We start from the raw sequence: 22,460 nt of genomic DNA on the forward strand, positions 1-22,460 counted from the left end.
TTATAGTCCAATACATCTGAAGGACACCAAGTTGAAGAAGGCTGATTTAACACAATGGGGTCTTGCTTTGTTATGAAACCCCAACACAAAAATGGATGACATACAATATCCAAAACAGCTTTTGTGTGATCTCTTCTACGAAAACTGTTATCCCTCCCTTACAGGCATTTCACCGAAGTTCCACTTATAACTTTACCTTGCTTGCAATTTTAACTATGGTTCCTAGTAGGAATGTCATGCAACCTTTAGCCAGTGTATGGATAAACCTTGATCACTGTTCTCTGACTGTGAAGAACTGGAATACTGAATGTCTGCCAAATAACCAATGAACAGGAAGGTGGGGGAAAGTGGCTTGTGTCGTCCAAACTCAGGTGGCTTGGCTTGTTTGAGGGGGAAGCAACCCTCAAATAACCCAACAACAGCCCGTGGGTTATTTGAGGATTGTTTTCCCCTCAAACAAGCCATGCCACCCAGGTTTGGATGACACAACAAACTGTGGCCAGATGGGTGATTATGCAAATTGCGCCTAGCATGCGCCATGGCTTAAATGAGCCACCATGCTTGGTTTAACTGATGATTGTGCAAACCAGGTCAATGGCTGGAAGTCCTTGCCTTTATAATGTGGGGATGATGATGAGAAATGACCCTGAGATGTATGAATTGTAGAGAGGGTCCTGAGACATTTGTGGCTTGGCTCATATCCCGGACTTGCATTTGACCAGTTTCATATCTGACGCTTTAGAGAAGCATACGTCTGTTGCTGTTTTCTGTACGTGCCTTTTCAAACCATGACATGTTGGAAGCAACTTCCCTGATTTGCATCCTGTCAGCCCCTTCTTTCATATGCACTTCTCAATTTCTCTGGTTGGCCCCTGAGCTCCTGTTGAGTAATGGGACACCACTGCCTTATAGCCAACCTGTATAAGTACCACCTGTGTTTTATTAGTGCTGTCTTGGAGTAAAAGAGATAGTGAGTGGAGAGAGTAAAATTGAGAGTGGTTATTTAGTAATGCCATTTCCTACTACAATGAAATTGCCTGGATGTGTACAGTATACTCAAAAGAAGAATAAGGAGCATCCTGCAGGCTGCCGGGCTGTTGGAGAAAGGCACGAGATTAATACTCTTTTCACGTGGCTGCAGCAGGAAGGAAGAATACAGACTCCTGAGCAAATGACTGCCTGCAATTTTCGTTAGAAAGAACTTGCTCAAAGCCACAATGCATTTTGGAAGGCAATGGGATAATATTTCATTCTTGGAGTTCTGACACATGTTGTGACAGCCTGTGGCAGACATGCCAAGAGCTTCATTCCATAAATCACATGTTGAGAAAAGGAGGCCTCTGTGCTTGGTAGCAGCAACAGTAGTTTCTTCTTTTTCTTGGCTGCCTCACTTGGATGGGGTAGAGAGAACTTAACCTTCAATCAGTGGGACCTACGGAGAAATAGCGTAGCATGAGAGAGTTCCAGCTCTTGCCTTGTTAAATGAAACTCAGTCCATGTAAAGACCTCCTTAAAAAAACACACACAACCACCTCTTATGCTAGTGTTGCAAATGTGGGGATTCAGCAGAATTCTGTTTTTATTTAGTTTTCTGGCAGAATTTTTCATGTTGTTGTGTGTCTCAGGCCAGACACATCAGTGTGAATGGAACTAACAATGAGAGAGAGAGAGAGAGAGAAATGGATGAGGAATAGCACCTTTGTCTTCTAACAATAATTTTTCTCCAAGCATTTTACCAGATATGGGGAAAATAATGTATTCGTTGATGTTTCTTTTTATGACTAAAGCCTCTCCCCTGGGTGGGAAGCAAGATTACTAAATATTTCTATTCTCTGGAAGTCTGTCTATGTTGCATTTATGTTACAGTTGAGAAACTTCCTGATAGGTACGGCATCTGCGTAGGGGCTAAGCCTGTCACAAAATTCTTTCCAGGGGGGAGAGAGTTGGTTTCCCACCAAAGCCTACAGCGTTGGCTATGTGTGAGGCTGCTCTTGCAGAAAGTGCTGGAATAAACAGGGAGAGCACATGAGAGGGTCTGTCATCTTGGGATTGTTACAGTCAGTTGGCAGAATTTTGGAACAGGAAGGCTGGAGGAGCCATCACTCTTCTATGTTGAATGTGTTGAAGGGGAGGAGCAAACTCATTCCTGTTAACCACACTGAGCCTCGTGTGGCGCAGAGTGGTAGGCAGCAGTATTGCAACCGAAACTCTCCCCACGACCTGAGTTTGATCCCAGTGGAAGCTGGGTCCCGGGTAGCTGTCTCAGGTCGACTCAGCCCTCCATTCTTCCGAGGTCGGTAAAATGAGTACCCAGCTTGCTGGGGGAAAGGTAGTCACGACTGGGGAAGGCAATGGCAAACCACCCCGCTACAGTCTGCCATGAAAACGCCAGCGCAAGCAGTGTCCCTCTAGGGGTCAGTAATGACTCGGTGCTTGCACAGGAGGAACCTTTCCCTTTCCTTTTTATATACTAGGGGTGTTGAACCTCAGCCTGTGAGCCAAATTTGGACTGCTTGGGGTCCCAATCTAGCCTTTTGTGGTTTCCTGATGAACGCTTTCCCCTGACTGCTGACCATTTGATGGTTTCCTGGCTTTTCTGTGTCCCCACCCTCCTCTAAAAAGATTGAAATGCCTCTCCTAAGGCTGAATTACTGGCAGTAAGAGCTTTAAGCTCAAATATCTTTGGTATTTTGGCCCCACACTTTTGCCTTTTGCTTTTGTTCCTGCCAAGCGAGGCCCCTGAGTGCTTCTCCGGAACTGAATTTGGCCCTCTGACTGAAAGAGGTTCAACACCCCTGCTATATACAGTTGACATAGCCTGTGAAGAAGCTAAACATGTCACATGACCAGGGACCCCTAAATAGAAAGGGTTCCTGATCATGCATACAATTTGTGTGTGTGTGTGTGTGTGTGTGTGTGTGTGTCCTTGCAGAAATTACACTGAACACACATATGGAGCAGGGGCAAGCCAGCAGGCGCAATCCCCCATCTCATCCTATGTGTGTTCAAGGTGACATGTGAAGGGTCCTTGGATGAGTGGTAGGTGGTGGACCTTCAAAGTTAGGGACTGTTTGGAGTTTTTAACAACACTTATCATGAAGTGTTCATGGATATGGAGATCCTGAAGTTCTAATATGCTATGAAAGCAATTCATTTGAAAGCCTGAAATTAATTTTTACCAGCACCCTTATTCATACATCAGGCCCCACATTTTGTCTTATATTACAAATACCATTCACTCAGACTACTGGTGCTATCTGAGGCAATGATCTGTCTGTGACAATGGAGTCATATATTAGTTCTCCCAGCCAAAGATAATTTTCCTCTAATCCAGTACAGAAGACTAAGTTTAAAGTGTGTCCTGCCATATGTGTGGAACCATATATAATTTGAGACAGGCCCATGGAGGCCACGGAATCCCAAGTATTTATGTTAAAGCCCCCAAGACCAAAAGCCTGGAGATCTTCAGTGCCACCCCCAAAACTAAGTCTGTCAACTCAGGCGGGGAGTCTGTTAGACACTGTGGAGGGTGGTACACTAACAGAATCCCAGTCCTGACGTGAGCACCAGGTACAGACATTCAGAATTGGTCGACTGCTATATATGGTACTTGACCAAAGAGGTGGCATTCTTATAGGTCATGGCCACAACACGTGCGCGTGCACACACACGCACACGCACTGCCCTTCAAGCTCTGCTAGAATGAATGAATAAAAAGGTTCATGAAATTATAGGACTTTACTGCACTAGTGGGAAGTGGACTTGCTGCTGTTAGCCACTTCAGAAAATGACTTAATGAGAATTCCTGCACAGGCTTGGTTCAGCATGCAACCTCTAACAATTTTTTAATTTTTTTAAAAAATGCACATAATGGCACAGCCATAGCAGGTGGTGGTGAGAATATTGTGTCCAACGTCACCATTTGCATCCCAGGTGATGGTCGATAGATTCCTGTGATATTTCTGCAACTGCACAGCAATCACAATAATTTATTTATTTATTTATTTATTGCATTTATACCCTGCCTTTCTCCCTCTCGCAAGGAACTCAAGGCAGCTTACATTATCCTCCTCCTCACCGTTGTATCCTCACAACAACAACCCTGTGAGGTAGGTTGGGCTGAGAGTCTGTGACTGGCCCAAAGTCACCCAGTGAGCTTCCATGGCCAAGTGGGGACTAGAACCCGGATCTCCCGGCTCCCAGTCCGTCACTCTCACCACTACACTACACTGGCTCAATATTTCCTCAATAAAGTTGAGGAAAGAGCCACATTTCCCCCCATATGATCTATTGCTTGTTGACTGCTCAGAGAATGCAGTGTGCCTGCATCAGAAGCACTCCCTTTATGGAAGGTGCCTGCATCCCGCACATGAAATGAGTAACAATGGTGCATTTACTGTGAGAAAGAGAAGACTCTGTCTCCTCCTGTGATATGCGTTTGCTCTCTGCAACTTCAGGCACTCAGTGAGTTAACTTTGCATTGTGATATCATTTTCTGAGTTACAAGTCTCTGCCTCTTCGTAAGAATGCCACCCACACGATAGGGGAGAGCTGTCAAGCTGCAACACGCAGGAGGCACTTAGACACACCTTTTCAAGCACCGCTTTGCCTACATTGTAGTGTCTCGTGTTCCTGAAGTCCCTGCACATTGAATGGGGAAACAGAGACAAGGTACTGTGGAGTTTATTTTCCATTTGTACATAACTGGGCTTTGTGCAGAAGGGTATAAAGGGCCACTGGCAGAGCAGCTTTCTTGCAAATTTTCTGCATCTTTTTAATGGCATTTGTGGTGGGAATCATACATGCGCTAGGAGGGAGGCAGCTGCTGGCAACCATACGTTGCTGGGATGCCTTTGTGTCCTTGATGCTGAATTGTTTCTACTTCTGTGTGCTCGATTGTGTTTACTGAAGAGTGGGTAGTGGATTTCTTATGGAGCTGGCTGGGGAAGATGCAGGAGGAAAGAGCTCGTGGTTGATTGAGCATCTTGGACACGGGACAAGCAGCCAGGCACGTCCAAGATCTTATCGTGGCTGGCTTTGTGCTTGTTTTTGAATATGCCATTCCTGTAAGGCTGACTTCTGACTTCTTTATCGCTTGTAATGTGCATGAACACTAGCGGTTGTCACAAGGGAGTTAAGGGACTTTGTTGAGGATGGCTCTGTAAGGCAAAAACGTACAGGTAAGAGTTAGGCTGGTAGCTGCCAAAGCCATGGACTACTCCTGATAAAGATTCCTCTGTGTGCACACAGCAGCAGACAAATATGTATACCAACATACATGCACACAGAAAGCATGCCACATTTTTTCAATTTTTTCTTTTAAAAAACCCACTGAAGTAAGCGGATATTATTTCCATTTATTAACTGGAGAATGCTCAAGCTGATTTTCCCTTTTAAAGTCTTTAAAAGCACTACAGTAAGTTGCTAAATGAGAACTGGCTTGGTGGTGGTGGAAGTTGTAAATGCCTCCTTGAGAGAGGGACGGACCAGGTTGGCACCATCACCGGAGTCTACTGTGCCTTATTTAAGCCTCACGTAAACCTACAACAGGCCATGGGTTATGCTAGGGTTGCTTAACCCTCACATAAGTCACCCTCACTGACTGCTGTGGTTCGAATATTCAAAATGGTTGCTGGCACGCACCGCAACCCACCATGGCTTAAACAAGCCATAGTGGCCTGCGGTGAACATACGAACTGGCCCACAGTTTCAGTCCCTTTAAAGGAGGTAGTGATAAGACTTTTGTTAAAGGAGTGATGGTTAGCTTCCACTGTCCTAGATAATGACCAGTCAGTCTCAAATGTACCGGTTTTGACTAAGGTCCTGGAGCAAGTGGTGGTATGACAATTCCAGGTTTTCTTGGATGAAACTGATTATCTAGATCTCTTTGGATCTGGGTTGAGGCCCAGTTTTGGGACAGAAGAAGCCTTGGTGGCTTTGGTAGATGACATACACCAGGAACTGGACCAGGGGAATGTATCCCTGTTGGTTCTGCTGGACCTCTGAGTGACATTTGATGCTCCCAACCATAGTATCCTCCTGGGACCTCTGACTGATAAGGCACATTAAGGCAGCTCAGACTCTCAAAAGTACCAGCAACACAAAAACACAGATTAGAGAAAGCAGCCTATAACAGGCAAGTTTCAAAATTCCATTCAAAGGCCTGCACTATAGGGGCTGTATGCAGGTCAGTTGGGTTGGAAAAAGTGGCAATTTGCCACCAGAATTCTGCAGCAGCACCGAATATCAGTAGCAATCACTGCTTTTTCCTGTTGCGCTAGTTACGTTGCGCATGCATTGGTTTATGCTGGCGCAATGTCTTTAGCACTAATGCTGGGACACTATTGGATACTACTTCCTCATGACACGCTGAGCCAAACATAGCCCGTCTGCTATGTATTGTGTTGCTTCTTCCCCAACATGGCACCCCTAGATGTGTTGGACTGGAACTCCCATCATTCCCAGCCAGCATGGCCATTGGGAGTTGTAGTTCAATGAATCGGAAAGGTGCCAAGTTAGAGAAGGCTGATCTAAATGGCTTGGGACCAGGATATCTAAAGGACAATTTCATCCCATATAATCCTGCCTGAGCACTGAGGCCAGCTGGAAAGGCCTTTCAGTACCCCCTAATACCTCCAGAAGCACAGTTGATCGAAATAAAGGAAAGGGCTTCTGCCTGGGAAGTTAAACTCCCTGCCCCAGGAATTCATTTATTGTGGTGGTGGCAGTGGTGTACATGGTTCATGGTGATCTACATGGTTCTCCCCCCTCCATTTTATCCCCACAATGATGAGGATAACATTTTATCATCACAACAATGAGGGAGGTTAGGCTGAGAACTAGTGACTGGCCCAAGATCACCCAGTGAGCTTTATGGTTGAGTAAAGATTTGAACCTGGGGACTCCACTCCCAGACTGACACTCTAACCAGCCTACTCCTTAATTGGTCTTCCATCATTATCCAAAAACTTCTTTTGTTTTGAAAGCCCTTTGGCCTGACCTCTGTGTGATTTTTCCTTGTCTCTGTCCAGAATATAACTTTAAAAAAAAAACCCCAATGTGTTACTGTCTCTTCTCTTATGCTTTTTAACATGGATATATTGTATGGTTTGATTTTAAATGTATGATGTTAGCTGCCTGGATTAAAAAAATAAATAAATCTCAAAATAAGTACTGTTGTCCATGAGACAATCAGCAACCTGACTGTGTTTGCAGTCCAAGGCAGGCAGGAAAAGCTTGAGGCTTATTGAGCTTTTGGAGGGCCACCATCCATGGCTGGTGTGTCTGTCTGGTGTGGGTGTGTGCATGCGCACTTGATGGGTCACAAGTTGCTATAAACTAAGCTTTATACAGTGACTGCGTATGGAGAGAACTTCTGCAAAAAAAATTGCTTGTAGAAAAGACATCTTGGCCCATTGATGACTGGAAAGCTCACAATACTGAGCAAAGAACAGCAGGGTCAGATGGTTGAGGCAACCTTTAGTGAAAACTTGTAATGCATTGTTTCCTCTGAGACTCCCTGAGCCTTTATTGCTCCTTTAAAATGGAATTTGCAGCCCTGAAAGGCAGAGGGATTTATTTTATTGTGAACATATTTTCCTACTGAAAATGGCCCATATGTTTTAAGTATTTGATGAATGCTACAGTACCTAATACTATTTACTACAATTATTAATTTTGGGGGGAGCAAGCAGGAACTGTGTATATGCACATATAACCAGATGTATGCTTTCCGTTGTCCAGATGTTAGTATTCATGGTGACTGCTCCCATGTAAACCTTTCCCCAGTAGACAGGCAAATTCTTAATGATGATTGGAAGCGCTGAACTGTGTTTACTTGGGTTTTCAAATTGCGTTTTTTGTTTTTTGACAGTGCTTCAGGTCATGGTAAGCAATTTGGCACAGAGGTGGGCAACTTGCGTCTCTCCAGATGTTTTGTCCTACAACTCCCATCATCTCTCATATTTGGCTATTCTGGCTATGGCTGATGGGAGTTGTAGGCCAAAACATCTAGAGGGCTACAAGTTGCACACACATTTCCTCTAGGAACTGTTTCTAGGTACTTTGCAGGAGAAATCACGTAGGAAAAAATAACCATGATAGATCAAGAATCAAAATGTATATGTTGTTGTGTCTGCTATCTATTTTATGTCCTTACATGAATGGTTTTATATTTTACATAATGTGTTTTTAATTTTTGTGAACCTCCCAGATAACTTCAGCTATGGGGCAGTATAGAAATATAATAAATGAAATAATAAATTACATGAAATGAAAATCTTACAACTAATCTAAGGCAGATGATCCTGGGCCCAAGACAAACATGATTACTGTGTGTATGCTGGTGTAGAGGGTAGGGCTAAAAAGGAGATGGTCATGAAACAGACATTTCCGTGATTGGAGAACCTATGGGTGATATAAATGACTTAGATAAATACATCATGGTGGATTGTAATTCTGTCACCATGGGAACCACGAGTTGATAGTCAAAAAGGTTGAGTGAATGCTCACTTGTCTAGTTTGTTTTATCCTGTTCCGTAGAATATTCCCTACTGAACATTCCAGGGGCTACAACGTTGGTTACTTGCCTAGTGTACCAGCATTTGCAATGCCACCATGCAAAGGTAATTGTCATGAACTACAAATTGGACTGAGTTGGTGTCTCTGCACTGTTGGAAGGCTCTTTGATCCAGTGGAGGCTTCCATCAGAAGAACAGGGACAGAGGTGTTTTTTGATTATCCACCCTCCTCCCTGCAGCCTCTCACTCCCCCCCTCCACACACCAATCTGCTCTGTAATGTTGGGGCTTGGGGGGACCCATCATAATGGGATCAGTGGGGGCTATAATGGGAAAGGGGAATTGTTGAAAATTGCCTTCCTCCCCATCCTGGTGACAGACTCCTCAGTTGGATATAAGAGTTTTGGTCAATGAAGGGACACCAGTTGGATACAACCCAGTGTCTATCAGTTAACTTGACTATTAGTTAACTTTACCTTTTTTTTAGTCTAAGGGGTCTGAATGGGAGCTCTAAGGACAGTTAAACGTAGATGATGGGTTTTAGCTATGCTAGTAACTAGCAGCAGCAATTTGGCTGGTGCCAGTGTTTGCAACTCTGGCATTGTACACATAGGTGGCATGGCACCAATAGCACCATTTGTGGGGAGACATTTCCTATAGGACCTGTTTCTAGCTACTTTGCAGGAGCGGTCATGTAGGCAAAAATACCCATGATAAGATCTAGGCTTTCTTCACATGGAGCTTTTATTCTGCGATTGAGATTGCTCCTTCACAGAAGTTTGCAGGCTCTTTACATGACGCTGTGACCCTCCAGGCTGTCTCCTGCATGAAATGCCTTTTGTTCCATTTTTAAATAGATCCCGAATAATGAGCTATCAAATTACCCCATTGTGTTCCGCTTGAGTTCCCTCCGTGAAAAGACGAAAAGCAGCAAGAAGAGGAGTGAGATCAATGGAAGATAATGGAAGTCTCAGATACGGGGAGAAGGAGGGGGAAAGGGGATGGGGAAAAGGAAGTGGGTGAAAAAGGGAGTCATGATTCTGCATTTTAAAAAGGAAGCAGAAAGCCCTGTTTTAAATGCAGGATTTTAGGCTGGTGTAGAGATGCCCCAGGAATCAACATCTTGCAACCCATCTAAGGCAGATGATGCTGTGCCCAAGGCAAATATGACTGCTGTGTATATACTGGTGTTACACTGGTACTTGGACTAGATTAGCAACAAAAGACAGTGATATTTTCAGAAACACATGAAATCCACATCTATCATTAGGGTTCAGCTAGTAAATGTAAGGCTGAAATTTTTGACAAGTGTTCACATGTAATTTTTCATCTCTGTAGCTGTTGTATTTGGTAGTTTATCTCATATGGTGGTGATGATCTTATGGTGTCTGTTCTGTACTTCTATTTTGTACAAAATTATAATATTTTTATTTATACCTATAGATTCCCCACAAAAATAAGACAATTGATTTATGCAAGTGTATCCATCGTTGCGGTTTATTAATGGCAGTGCTGACAGAAAACCTACCTGAGCCATAAATTGTCAAGTTTAATTGGACTTTGTCTGTGTGACTCTCTCTAGAGTGCCTTACATTTAGGTGGTGTGTGGGGGTGGGTGGCCCAACCCACTGTGGCCCAACCCACTGTGGCCCTGATCTGGATTGGTACCACTATGCCTGTAATTTTCATTGGCAAAATGTGATCCATTAAAATAAACATGTAACATGTAGTTTGGGTCTCAAACTGCAGTCTTTCTTCACACACAGACACCTGGATGGGAGGCACAGATAATCACCCCTTTTTCTGCTCAGTTTCTCATTTACAGCAGGGGCACCAAACTTTTTGGGTCAGTGGGCACATTTGAATTGTTAAGAGAGCGTCCTGGGTGCTCTCACAAAATGGCTATCCATTTGTAAGTGCTTGCACGTTCATAAAGTGGCTGCCAAGGTGGACATAGCTGGTCATCAAACACTCATTTCCTAGAAGACAAACTAGTGAGACTTAAAAGAAAAGTAACTTGCCCCAGAACCTAAGTACAAGACAGAGGTAAGGTCTGAGATCCAAAACATAAAACCACTCTTTTGAACCCCCCACCCATAATAAAATTTGAACCCTTAATAAAATAAAAATCAGGAGGGTCACAGTGCCTGGCAGGTGACAAGAGAGGTGTCCTCAGATGAATTGGTGCCCAGGGGCACCACATTGGAGATCCTAGCTTTAGGGTAAGAAAGAAAGATGTAGCTGCTACCTATGTCTTAAAAAAAGAAGTGTAGTTTGGCCTAACGCAGATACAGAAGAGTGACAGCTGAGTTTGGGCTTTGTAAGTGGAATACTTTTAATTAATGCTTAAATAAATAAAACCTTAAACTGTTTAAATAAAGAAATTTTTGAAATCCAAAATTAGCTTATTTTCCTAAATCAGAAATGAACTCAACTAGGAGTTTCCCAAACTATTCCAATTTCATTAAGTGCCAATTCTGGGGCAGCCCACTTTTTGGTTCTGAATGGCAGTATGTATCTCTCGAAAATTATTAAGGAGTCAGAGTTTGCACAAGGAACAAAGCTTCAAGGTGGAATACAGTTTATGCACTGGTCAAATGTGCAAACTCAGATATGGCTGGCTAAAACTCACGTCTCTTCTATACAGAGGGGCATTTCAGCAAGTGAAGAATAAGTTCAGTATTCCTGCTAGTCTGTTGAAAATTTCAGATTAGCCTTTATTAGAATGAGAATCAGTAAAGCTCTTTTGCAAATGTGCTGATCAGTGGATCCTCCTGCCTATCCGACCAAGAGGAATCTCAAAGGGGTTATTTTACGCACGACAAGTATGGGATAGTTTAACTAGCTTAATTCTATTCCAGCATTGGCTTCACTCCAAAGACAAGAAGGACATTGGTTTTGTAAGTCTTCTAGTCTAAAATGGCTCAGTGGATCTGAATTCTGTTTCACGTCACTATTTACTCTTGTTTATTTATGAAATATAGTATCCAAGTTTGCTCAGCGGCATCTGGGGTCACCACACTTCAGCTCAGCCTAAACATAACAGGTGAAAGGGAGATTAAAGATACCTCTGGGTGATTTTGAATGGAGAGTACAATCCTGTGCTAAGTTACTTCTGCTTAAGTTCAACTGAATCCAATGAGACAAATATGTGGTTAGCTGTGCTCCAGTTTGCATCTTGGGTTTCTAACCACTTTGAGTTGATTTTAAGCACTGGTCGTTTAAGTGGTTTGAGGGAGCATTCCTACTAGGGAAGTAAGAATTCACACTAGTTCGGGTTCTCCAGGCACTTGCCGAAGCAGCGCCCCTGCTCGCATCCCCCCGAACCTGCACTCGAGCCACCCACGAGTTCGGTGAATTCCCCACTGCAGGATTATACCTCTAATATTGTGCATACTTAGCTTTCCCAGCTCCAAACTGTGCATATTTGAATATGCACATTTTTTTAACTTCCTGTTTTACGCAGAAATCAAAGGCGGGAAAATGGCAGCACTCACCGAACGGGTTCACAGTGAGTACTGGGGAGCGTGAGCAGGCACGAGCGTTCTTGTTCTTGTTAGGGGGAACAAGGACAGCATCTCGGAGGGCACAGTTCGGGGGCCACAGGCAGGGGTTGCTTGACGAACCCCGAACTGCGCTCATGACATCCCTAATTCCTACAAGCTGGGCTGAATTTCAAGCGACCACCGAGGACACCTTCAAACAGGTAGGGAACATTTATCTGGTCCAAGGGGTTGATTCCCACCCAGCCATACCAATCTGCTGAGCCAGATGATATCAGGGGCAGTGTCCCACCCCTCCCTGAGATTGTCTGGTCTCTGCATGGAGGAAAGGACTCAGGGGGAGCTTGGAGAGCTGCTCCTCCAAATATCACCTGAATTGACGGCTTTGCATGCATCTCAGCCTCCCAAAAGGGAGCTGCGCACAGGGGAATCTCTGTGGTTATCTCTTATCACAGCTGGAAGATAACAGCATGGATCCTCTCTGAGCTAGCCTCTGGGGGTGGGGCTTGGGGAGAGGGCAGGGCTTTTTGAGCCTCAATGGTGTAGTGGAGCAGGGCATAGGCACTTCGTTATTAGCAGAGACGTTGGCATTATCTGCCACCACCCGGCCCGGCCCCCAGGCTTCCCTGTTCCCTCTGAGCTTAGCTGCATTCCTCACAGTAACTGGGGGAAAATGTATTTTCCCAGGGACAATACATTGCTGCCTGTTGTAGTGCAAAATACTTTGGGGTGGCTTGGTCTTGAAAGGGTGGTTGAGCTTAGGGATGTCTGCTGCTGAGAAATCCAGCTCTTTTTGGGCTTGTTGGACTTCCACAGTGCACCCAACTCAGCTTGCTTTTGTGAGCCAAGCTGCACCATTTCCCCAAGTTCTAGGGACTTTTGGCACACTTTTTTTTTCTTGGTTGTAGTTTGCACAAGAGATTTGCAGAAATGTTTGCTGTAGGTTGTGCAAATATCCAGAATTTGCGCAACTCTCTATTTGTGCAAATTGCAGCTGAAGTTTGCCCAAATGTACTTCTACTCAAATAATAATAATTTATGGAACTTCTGCCAGCTGGCCTGACTTGTGTGCCAAGTTGGGCCAGCTGGATGAAGATGGAATAGAGTCTGGGGGGGGGGGAGCCAACAAAAGCTTGTTAGGCTCCACCCTCCAACTGGATTTCCCTGACATCCCTAAGTGAGGCATTACCTTTGCAAAAGACCTGTTCCTGGTGGAGATGAAAAAGGCTAGAACTGGCTTGTTGTTATGGATCAACCCAGTTGCCTGCACTTTTGGACTCTCCTTGGAAGTATGGCTATAAGGAATGTCATAATGAGCACCTGCATATTACAGTTTACCAGCTACACACCTGTTAAGCCTCCATGGACTCAATGGGAACCTCCACAGTCTTGATTAGGTCCATGGGTTAGAGGTCCCCATTCTCTGCCCTAAAGGAAAAAAACCTGCAAGTTGTCAGGAGCGCCCTAGTGGCCTCTTTCAGTACACTCCAATAGCCAACTCAAGACACAGATGAAAGGATTCTTTTCAAGGCTTTAATCCTTGTATAACTTAATGACTCTTTCAGATGCTAATCACTAGCTACTAAGCAATGAACAGCAGAGTGGCCTATGCTCTGGGTAGGCAGTTGGTCTCCATTTGAAGGAGAATCACAGGAAGACCCTGAACTTATGGACTAGGGAGAGATCCTCCCTCTTTCCCTTGGGTCCACGGGACGTGGTCGTTGCTTGTGCGCCAAACAGGCGCTACGCCTCCTTTCCGCTCCCTCCATCGCTCGTTGCTCCCTGCGTCTGCGTTGAGCGTCTAGCAAGCCCCGTTCCCGCACTTTCCCACTGCTAGGATCACTATCTCAGGAATGCCAGCAGGAGGAATCTCTGCAGGCTGCTGTGCCTGTGAGGGATGAGCTGGCTCCTCTCCCACGGATTGCTGATCCTCCTCAGAATCAGAACTGCTCTGGGGTTCTATTGGCTCAGTTTCCACGCTGACACAAGCCCCACCAAGACATGATGGAACAACTGGTTTGTATTAAAGCTTTTTGAGTGTTCATGCTTGTAGAACTTTCTTCTTCTTGCTGGACACATTGTACATTGAGATGGCACCTATTATACTTTTTGCAGCTCTTTCTGTATACTGGTATTGTCCTCCTTAATTTTCCTAAAGGCTCAACCACCCTAATCACAACCCTAAAGACTCCACTACCTTGGGGTACATCATAGAATCAAAGAATAGTAGGGTTGGAAGGGGCCTATAAGACCATCAAGTCCAACCCCCTGCTTAATGCAGGAGCATTAAGTCAAAGCGTCCCTGACAGATGGCAGTCCAGCCTCATCTTGAATGCCTCCAGTGTGGGACATCCCACGACAGTACAGAGCCCACTTCAGTTTTGGACATTCTGGATACTATCTGGCTTGTGGTTTCAGCGCTGCTTATCTGTGCAGTATGCCCTTCATTCAAGGTCTAGCATGGTAAGTAGCATAGAGAGAAATAGCCAAGAGTGGTTTCAATGAAGGAAGCATTTTTCCTGCTACCATGGCAGCCGTGCAGTCAAGACTTGGCCTTACTGTTTGTGTGTAATTTAACAGTCATTGAAGTTCAGGGCATACAAGTGCTAATGCCTTTTTTAAAGTAGTATTTTGGGGAGAAAAACAACTTGGGGAGGGCTGTCATTTTGAATAGACCAGAGTTGTGAAACCTCTCCTCTGGTTCACTGCCTTTCTCCAACCACCAAATGTTTGATGGGTTCCTGGTTTTGCACAGTTTTTCTAGAGCTGCGCACAAATGGCCTCTCAGAATTATCCAGACTATTTTTGGGCAGAGAAATTGGAGGGATAATTTCACTGAATTTCTCCTAGGGGAGGACGAATTCTCCTACAGTTTATTACACTTAGGGATCACTTTTGGCAGGGTTTTTAGTAGCATAGGCTCTTTCTCCCCCCCCCCCAAGGGTTTTTGGTTTATTGCACTGCTTCTATAGGTGGCAACACCATCAACTCTTTTCAGGCCTCCACTTTTCTGAGGCAGAATTTTGAATTTCTTTTGGTGGCATTTTTGAGCTTACTGTGACGTGGCTGAGGGTGCTCTGTGTTTTTCTCTCTCTCTATTACACACCTTTCCCTTGCTCTGCAGCCTCCCAGGCTACCTGTGCTTTCTGAACTGAAAAAGCCTCATGGGAGGAATTTCCTCATGATGTCTTCCTCATGATGGCTTTAACTGAAGTGTGGGAAGCCGAGGAGGCTACAGGCTGCCAGAGAGATGACTGTACAATGGCAGACAGGACACTCATGCACACTCCTCAGCCACCTTGTAAGTAAGGTAAGCACACCAACCCCAAACCCAGCCGATTAGAATTTCTCTGAAATTTCTCCTCCTTTGAATTTCTTTTTGAAAGCCATTTCTTTTCTATCAACTTGAATGAGAATGCTTGAAAAAAATGTGGGAGAAATTTTCAGCACAGAACTAGTTTTTTCCCCATTCTAAAAGGCTGAATGCTTCTCCTAAGGCTTAGTTACTGGCAGTAAGAACTTTTAAGCTAAAATATGCTGGTCTTTCTGGTAATTTTGGCCTGCCCTTCTTGCCTTTGGTCCCAGCCACCGCTGGAATGCAGCCCCTGAGAGCTCATCCGACATGAAATTTGGTCTTCAGGCTGAAAGAGATTTGACATTCTTGGAACTGACAAACAGCAAGGAAGGAAAGGGTTTAACAGCCTCTCTCTGCAGAAGAGCCTCTCTGCTCAATCAGAAGCCATCCACTGCTGCTGTGCCTGATCAATAAAAGCTCTCATAGAGAAGGGCTTTGGAAATAAATAGATTAATTAAAATTGTCAGGACCGCCCTAGCGGCCTCTTTCAGTAGACTCCAATAAGCCAACTCAAGACACAGAAGAAAGGATTCTTTTCAAGGCTTTAATCCTTTTACAACTTAATGACTCTTTCAGATGCTAGTCACTAGTGACTAAGCAATGAACAGCAGAGTAGCCTATGCTCCGAGTAGGCAGTTGGTCCCCGTTTGAAGGAGAATCGCTTGAAGACCCTGAACTTATGGGCTAGGGAGAGATCCTCCCTCTTTCCCTTGGGTCCATGGGAGGCAGCCGTTGCTTGCACGCCAAACGGACGCTATGCCTCCTTTCCGCGCCCTCCATCACTCGTCGCTCCCTGCATCTGCATCGAGTGTCTAGCAAGCCCCATTCCCACACTTTCTCACTGCTAGGATCACTATCTATCTCAGGAATGCCGGCAGGAGGAATCTCTGCCAGCTGCTGTGCCTGCGAGGGATGAGTGGGTTCCTCTCGCACAGATTGCTGATCCTCCTCAGAATCAGAACTGCTCTGGGGTTCTATCGGCTCAGTTTCCACCCTGACAAAAATACACTTGAGATGCAGTTCCTCCCTGGGTTTCCCAACTATGCAACTAAGCTGTTGGCTACCCTGGATGGCACCAACAGACAGTGGCAGTCTCACCGTCCTGGGGAAATGGGGCACTACTGCTTTACAGTAGCCTCTTAGCCTTCCCCAACCCAGTACACTCCAGATGATTTGGATTTCAACTCCCATCAGCCCCAGAAAGCATGGCCAATGGTCAGGAATCCTGGGAGTTGTAGTCCAAAACCACCAGCTTGGGGAATGCTGTTCTGGGAAATCAGATTCTTGCCAAACTGATGGCTTGCTGTGCCATCAAAAAACAAGACTTGAATACATTGTTGTTGTTCAGTCGTTAAGTCGTGTCTGACTCTTCGTGACCCCATGGACCATAGCATGCCAGGCCTTCCTGTCCTCCGCTCTCTCCCGGAGTGTGCTCAAGTTCATATTCACTGCATTGGTGATGCTATCTAGCCATCTCATCCTCTGCCATCCCCTTCTCCTTTTGCCTTCAATCTTTCCCAGCATCAGTGACTTTTCCAGTGAGTTTTCTCTTCGCATTTGGTGGCCAAAATATTTGAGCTTCAGCTTCAGTATCTGTCCTTCCAATGAGCAGTCAGGGTTGATTTCCTTTAGGATTGACTGATTTGACCTCCTTGCAGTCCAGGGGACTCATAAGAGTCTTCTCCAGCACCACAGTTCGAAAGCATCTATTTTTCGGCGCTCAGCCTTCCTTATAGTCCAGCTCTCACAGCCGTACGTTACTACTGGGAAAACCATAGCTTTGATTATGTGGGCCTTTGTTGGCAAGGTGATGTCTCTGCTCCTTACTATGCTGTCTAGGTTTGCCATAGCTTTCCTCCCAAGGAGCAAGCGTCTTTTAATTTCATGGCTACAGTCACCGTCTGCAGTGATCTTGGAGCCCAAGAAAATAAAATCTGTCACTGCTTCCATTTCTTTCCCTTCTATATGCCAGGAAGTGATGGGGCCAGATACCATGATCTTAGTTTCTTTAATGTTGAGTGTCAAACCAGCTTTTGCACTCTCCACTTTCACCCTCAACAAGAGGCTCTTTAGATCCTCTTCGCTTTCTGCCATTAGGGTGGTATCGTCTGCGTATCTGAGGTTGTTGATAATTCTCCCGGCAATCTTAATTCCGACCTGTGATTCATCCAACCCGGCGTTTCTCATGATGTACTCTGCATATAAGTTAAATAAGCAGGGCGACAATATGCAACCTTGTCGTACTCCTTTCCCAAGTTTGAACCAATCAGTTGTTCCATGTCTGGTTCTTACTGTTGCTTCTTGACTCTCGTACAGGTTTTTCAGGAGTCAGGTAAGGTGGTCTGGTACTCCCATCTCTTTAAGAATTGGCCACAGTTTGTTGTGATCCACACAATCAAAGTCTTTAGCGTAGTCAATGAAGCGGAAATAGACGTTTTTCTGGAATTCTCTTGCTTTCTCCATGATCCAGCGAATGTTGGCGATTTGATCTCTAGTTCCTCTGCCTCTTCGGAACCCAGCTTGTACATCCGGTAGTTCTTGGTTCACATACTGCTGAAGCCTAGCTTGTAGGATTTTGAGCATAACCTTGCTGGCATGTGAAATGAGTGCAATTGTACGGTAGTTTGAACACCCTTTGGCATTGCCCTTCTTTGGAATTGGAATGTAAACTGACCTTTTCCAGTCTTGTGGCCACTGTTGAGTGTTCCAAATTTGTTGGCATATTGAGTGCAGCACTTCAACAGCATCATGTTTTAGGATCTTAAATGGCTCAGCTGGAATACTGTCATCTCCGCTAGCTTTGTTGTTAGTCATGCTTCCGAAGGCCCACTTGACTTCACTCTCGAGGATGTCTGGCTCAAGTTCAGTGACTGCACTATCATGGCTATCAGGGACATTAAGATCTTTCCTGTATAGTTCTTCTGTGTATTCTTTCCACCTCTTCTTAATCTCATCTGCTTCTGTTAGGTCCCTGCCTTCTTTGTCCTTTATCATGCCCGTCTTTGCACAAAACGTTCCCTTGAGATCTCCGCTTTTCTTGAAAAGATCTCTAGTCTTTCCCATTCTGTTGTTTTCCTCCATTTCTTTGCATTGTTCATTTAAGAAGGCCTTCTTGTCTCTCCTTGCTATTCTCTGAAACTGCATTCAGTTGGATATATCTTCCCCTTTCTCCTTTGCTTTTCACTTCCCTTCTTTTGTCAGTTACTTATAAAGCCTCATCAGACAGCCACTTTGCTTTCTTGCATTTCTTTTTCTTTGGGATGGATTTGAGTTGCTGCCTCCTGAACAGTGTTACAGACCTCTGTCCATAGTTCCTCAGGCACTCTGTCTATCAGGTCTAATCCCTTAAATCTATTCCTCACCTCCACTGTATATTCATAAGGGATATGATTTGGGTCATACCTGAATGGTTTAGTGGTTTTCCCTACGTTCTTCAATTTAAGCCAAATTTTTGCAACAAGAAGCTCATGATCTGAGCCACAGTCAGCTTCTGTTCTCTTGACAGAACTCTATTAGCCTTTGTCCTGCTTCGTTTTGTACACCAAGGCCATGCTTGCCTGTTATCCCAGTGATTTCTTGACTTCCTACTTTAGCACTCCAATCCCCTATGATGAAAAGGACATCTTTTTTGGGTGCTAGTTCTAGAAGGTGTTGTAGGTCTTCACAGAACCGATCAACCTCAGCTTCTTCGGCCTCAGTGGTTGGGACATAGACTTGAATTACTGTGATGTTGAATGGTTTGCCTTGGATTCGTACTGAGATCATTCTGTTGTGTTTGAGATTGTACCGCAGTACTGCTTTTCCCACCCTTTTATTGACTATGAGTGCTACTCCATTTCTTCTAAGGGATTCTTGCCCACAGTAGTAGAAATAATGGTCACCTGAATTAAATTTGTCCATGCTTGTCCATTTTAGTTGGCTGATTCCCAAGATGTCGATGTTCAATCTTGCCAACCCATGTTTGACCACCTCCAGCTTATCTTGATTCATTGATCTTACATTCCAGGTTCCTAAACAATATTGTTCTTTACAGCATTGGATTTTCTTTTCACCACAGCTGAGTGTCCTTTCGGGTTTGGCCCAGCCGCTTCACTCTTTCTGGCGCTACTTGGAAATTCCCTCTGCTCTTCCCCAGTAGTATATTGGACACCTTCCGACCTGAGGGGCTCATGTTCCGGCGTCATCTCTTTTAGCCTTGTGATACGTTCCATGGGGTTTTCTTGGCAAGAATGCTGGAGTGGGTTGCCATTTCCTTCTCCAGTGGACCACATTTTGTCAGAACTCTCCGCCATGACCTGTCCATCTTGGGTGGCCCTGCACGGTATAGCTTATGGCTTCACTGAGTTACGCAAGCTCCTTTGCCACAACAAGGCAGTGATCCATGAAGAGGCTTGAATACATTACCAGTGCCATATTCTCTTCTCTCTTCTCTAGGGATGGTGGAGAATTTCTCCCCGAAACTTCGGGGGGCCGAGCGCCAATGTGTTCGGCCCCCCGAACAAGTTTCAGGGAGAAATTCCCCGCACCCCCCCGCACCCCGCACCCCCCCCGGGACGGGACTTACCTTTGCCGAATGTCCCTCCCGGCGGTGGGTCCGGCCGGCGGTTCAGCGGGTGTTCGTGCGGGGCGGGAGCGGCAGCCGGTCTTTTGACCGGCTGCCACCGCCGCCATTCCAATGAAAGAAAAAAAAAACAAAAACGCCCCCTTGATAGGCTACGTGATGATTAACGTAGCCTATCACGGCTAGATTTGCAAAGTCAGCCGTGATAGGCTACGTAAATCGTCACGTAGCCTATCACGGGTGACTTAAAAAAAAAAAAGCGCGTACGGATAATGGCGGCCCCCATAGGGAGCCGCCACTCCCGTTCCTTATTTGGTCGCTGTAGTCTACGTAAAGATTTACGTAGACTACAGCAACAAAATAAGGAACGCGAATGGCGGCTCCCTATGGGGGCCACCATTAGCGTACGAGCTTTTTTTTTTTAAGTCACCCGTGATAGGCTACGTGACGATTAACGTAGCCTATCACGGCTGACTTTGCAGATCTAGCTGTGATAGGCTACGTTAATCGTCACGTAGCCTATCACGGGGGTGTTTTTTTTTTAAACTTTGGAGTTCGCGGCCGGGCGAGGCGGGAAGCCTCCCCCCCGGCCTGAATTTCGGCCGGGCGAGGCGGGAAGCCTCCCCCCCGGCCTGAATTTCAGCCGGGCGAGGCGGGAAGCCTCTCCCCCGGCCTGAATTTCGGCCGGGCGAGGCGGGAAGCCTCCCCCCCCTGGCCTGAACTTCGCGGGGGGAGCAGTGAAGCGCCTCCCCCCCACCGCGAACAAGCTTCGACGACAGGTAAGTGACTTTCGTCCACCCCTACTCTTCTCCCCATACCAAGGCTGGGGATGGAATGGACTGATACTGCTACACTAGTGCAGCATGCAGGAAGAAACAACTCATTTCATTGCATTTCATTTACAATATTTATATACCACTCCATATCTAGAACAGATTTTGGAGTGGTGAACACAAAAGATAAAACAGTAAAAGAATAAAAAGATTAAAACACCACATTACAATTAGACTTGTTTAAAAAACACAATGCCAGTAAAAACTGTGACTGGTCAGTTAAGGAATGCCTCCTGGAACAGTGCTGTTTTCAGGAGGCGCTGGAAACAATGCGGTGTTGGTGCCTGCCTGACCTCCAGGGGCAGGGAGCTCCAAAGAAAGGAGGCTGCCACGGTGAAGGCTCTTCTCCTGGTGGACTCCAATCCAGCCATAGGTCCATGTGGAACCACCAGAAACATGCCCTCCGATGGCCTCAGTGACCGGGCAGGTTGGTAAGGGAGAACTCCAGTCCTACAAACAGCAAGGAGTTGTACTTGATGGTCTTATAGGCCCATTCCAACCCTACTATTTTATGAAAGTGCACGTGTATCTTTTGAGGACTGGGAAATTTTTCCCTTTTGAAAATCGTTTTCTAGAAACAGTCATTTTTGACTGGAGAGCATATTAGTCTGTTTGTCCGTTATGCCAACTATAGCTCATTGTCCAAAGCAAAATGTACAAATAAACTCCAGGACAATATGCAATAAATTTTCATTCTTTCCTGTCCTCCTCTTCCATTTGCAAACTAGCAGTAGCTTCAAAGTGAGGTTGAATAGTGAGCAATTATCTCACCCCCCCCCCCACTTCTAGTGCAGGGGTTGGCAACCTTTTTGGGCTATGGGCGCATTTGGCAATTTGAGAAACTGTCCTGGGCGTCATCGAAAAATGGCTCCCATGGGAGGTGTGGCAAGGAAAAATAACCTACCCAAGACACTGAGTACAAGTCAGATGTGGAGCCTGAGCCCTAACACACTAAATAACTCCTTTGAACCCACATTTTTGTTTTAACTCCAACAACAGAAACCTATTTCATAGCAATCCCAGCTGGTGGTTAGAAAATGTGTGTTTTTAGGGCACCTTGGTGAGCATCAAGAAAGGTGTCTGGGGGCATATTGATGCCTGTGTGCAGCACATTGCCTTCCTTGTTCTAGTGACACACACTACAGTGGGTTTTGTTGTGGGGGTGGGGGTAAAACCAGAGCCTACCTTGTTTAATTGGCTGAGCAAAGTGAAGTATTTGGTTAAGCTGGTTCATTCAGTATTCCATTTGTAAGTTTGTTTGCCTATTTCTCTATCTATTTGACATGAAACTCCATGGAACACTGAAATATTTGAGTGCGGTGTTGTACTCGTGGTCAGGGCACGTTTCAATGTGTGCTTCCAGACGAGGCTTTTATCATGCCATTGGCCTGCCTTATTCACAGAATTTTACAAGGAGTCCAGACATCATTGGGCTTCTCCACACGGAGCTTTTATCCTGTGATTGAGATTAGTCACTCACAGAAGTTTGCAGGTCCTTTAGATGATGTCGTCAACCTCCAGGGTGTCTCCTGCACTAAATGTCCTTAATTCCCTTTTTTAAAAGATCGGAGATAATGAGCTATCAAATTACAGCGCTTGTGTTCCCTCATGAAAAGAGTTAAACCTGCAATGAGAGGAGCTAAACCACAGCACCATCTAGCAGCTGTACAATGCAACGTATGGAAGACTC

At 45.3% G+C, this 22,460-nt stretch overlaps 1 protein-coding gene across 1 annotated transcript in view; it reads left to right on the forward strand.

Annotated features, from left to right (window-relative positions):
• The first annotated feature begins 4,514 nt into the window (after positions 1-4,514).
• FGFR2 (fibroblast growth factor receptor 2) overlaps positions 4,515-22,460 on the forward strand; it is a 212,059-nt gene continuing 194,113 nt past the window's right edge. The window contains exon 1 of the mRNA XM_084846048.1: positions 4,515-4,671. The gene's annotated coding sequence lies outside the window, so the exon portion shown is untranslated. The remainder of the gene's footprint in view (positions 4,672-22,460) is intronic.

The sequence above is a fragment of the Heloderma suspectum genome, chromosome 3 (genome assembly GCF_057233095.1).
Source record: "Heloderma suspectum isolate Gila_16-S chromosome 3, 16-S_ref, whole genome shotgun sequence".
Lineage (NCBI taxonomy): Eukaryota > Metazoa > Chordata > Lepidosauria > Squamata > Helodermatidae > Heloderma > Heloderma suspectum.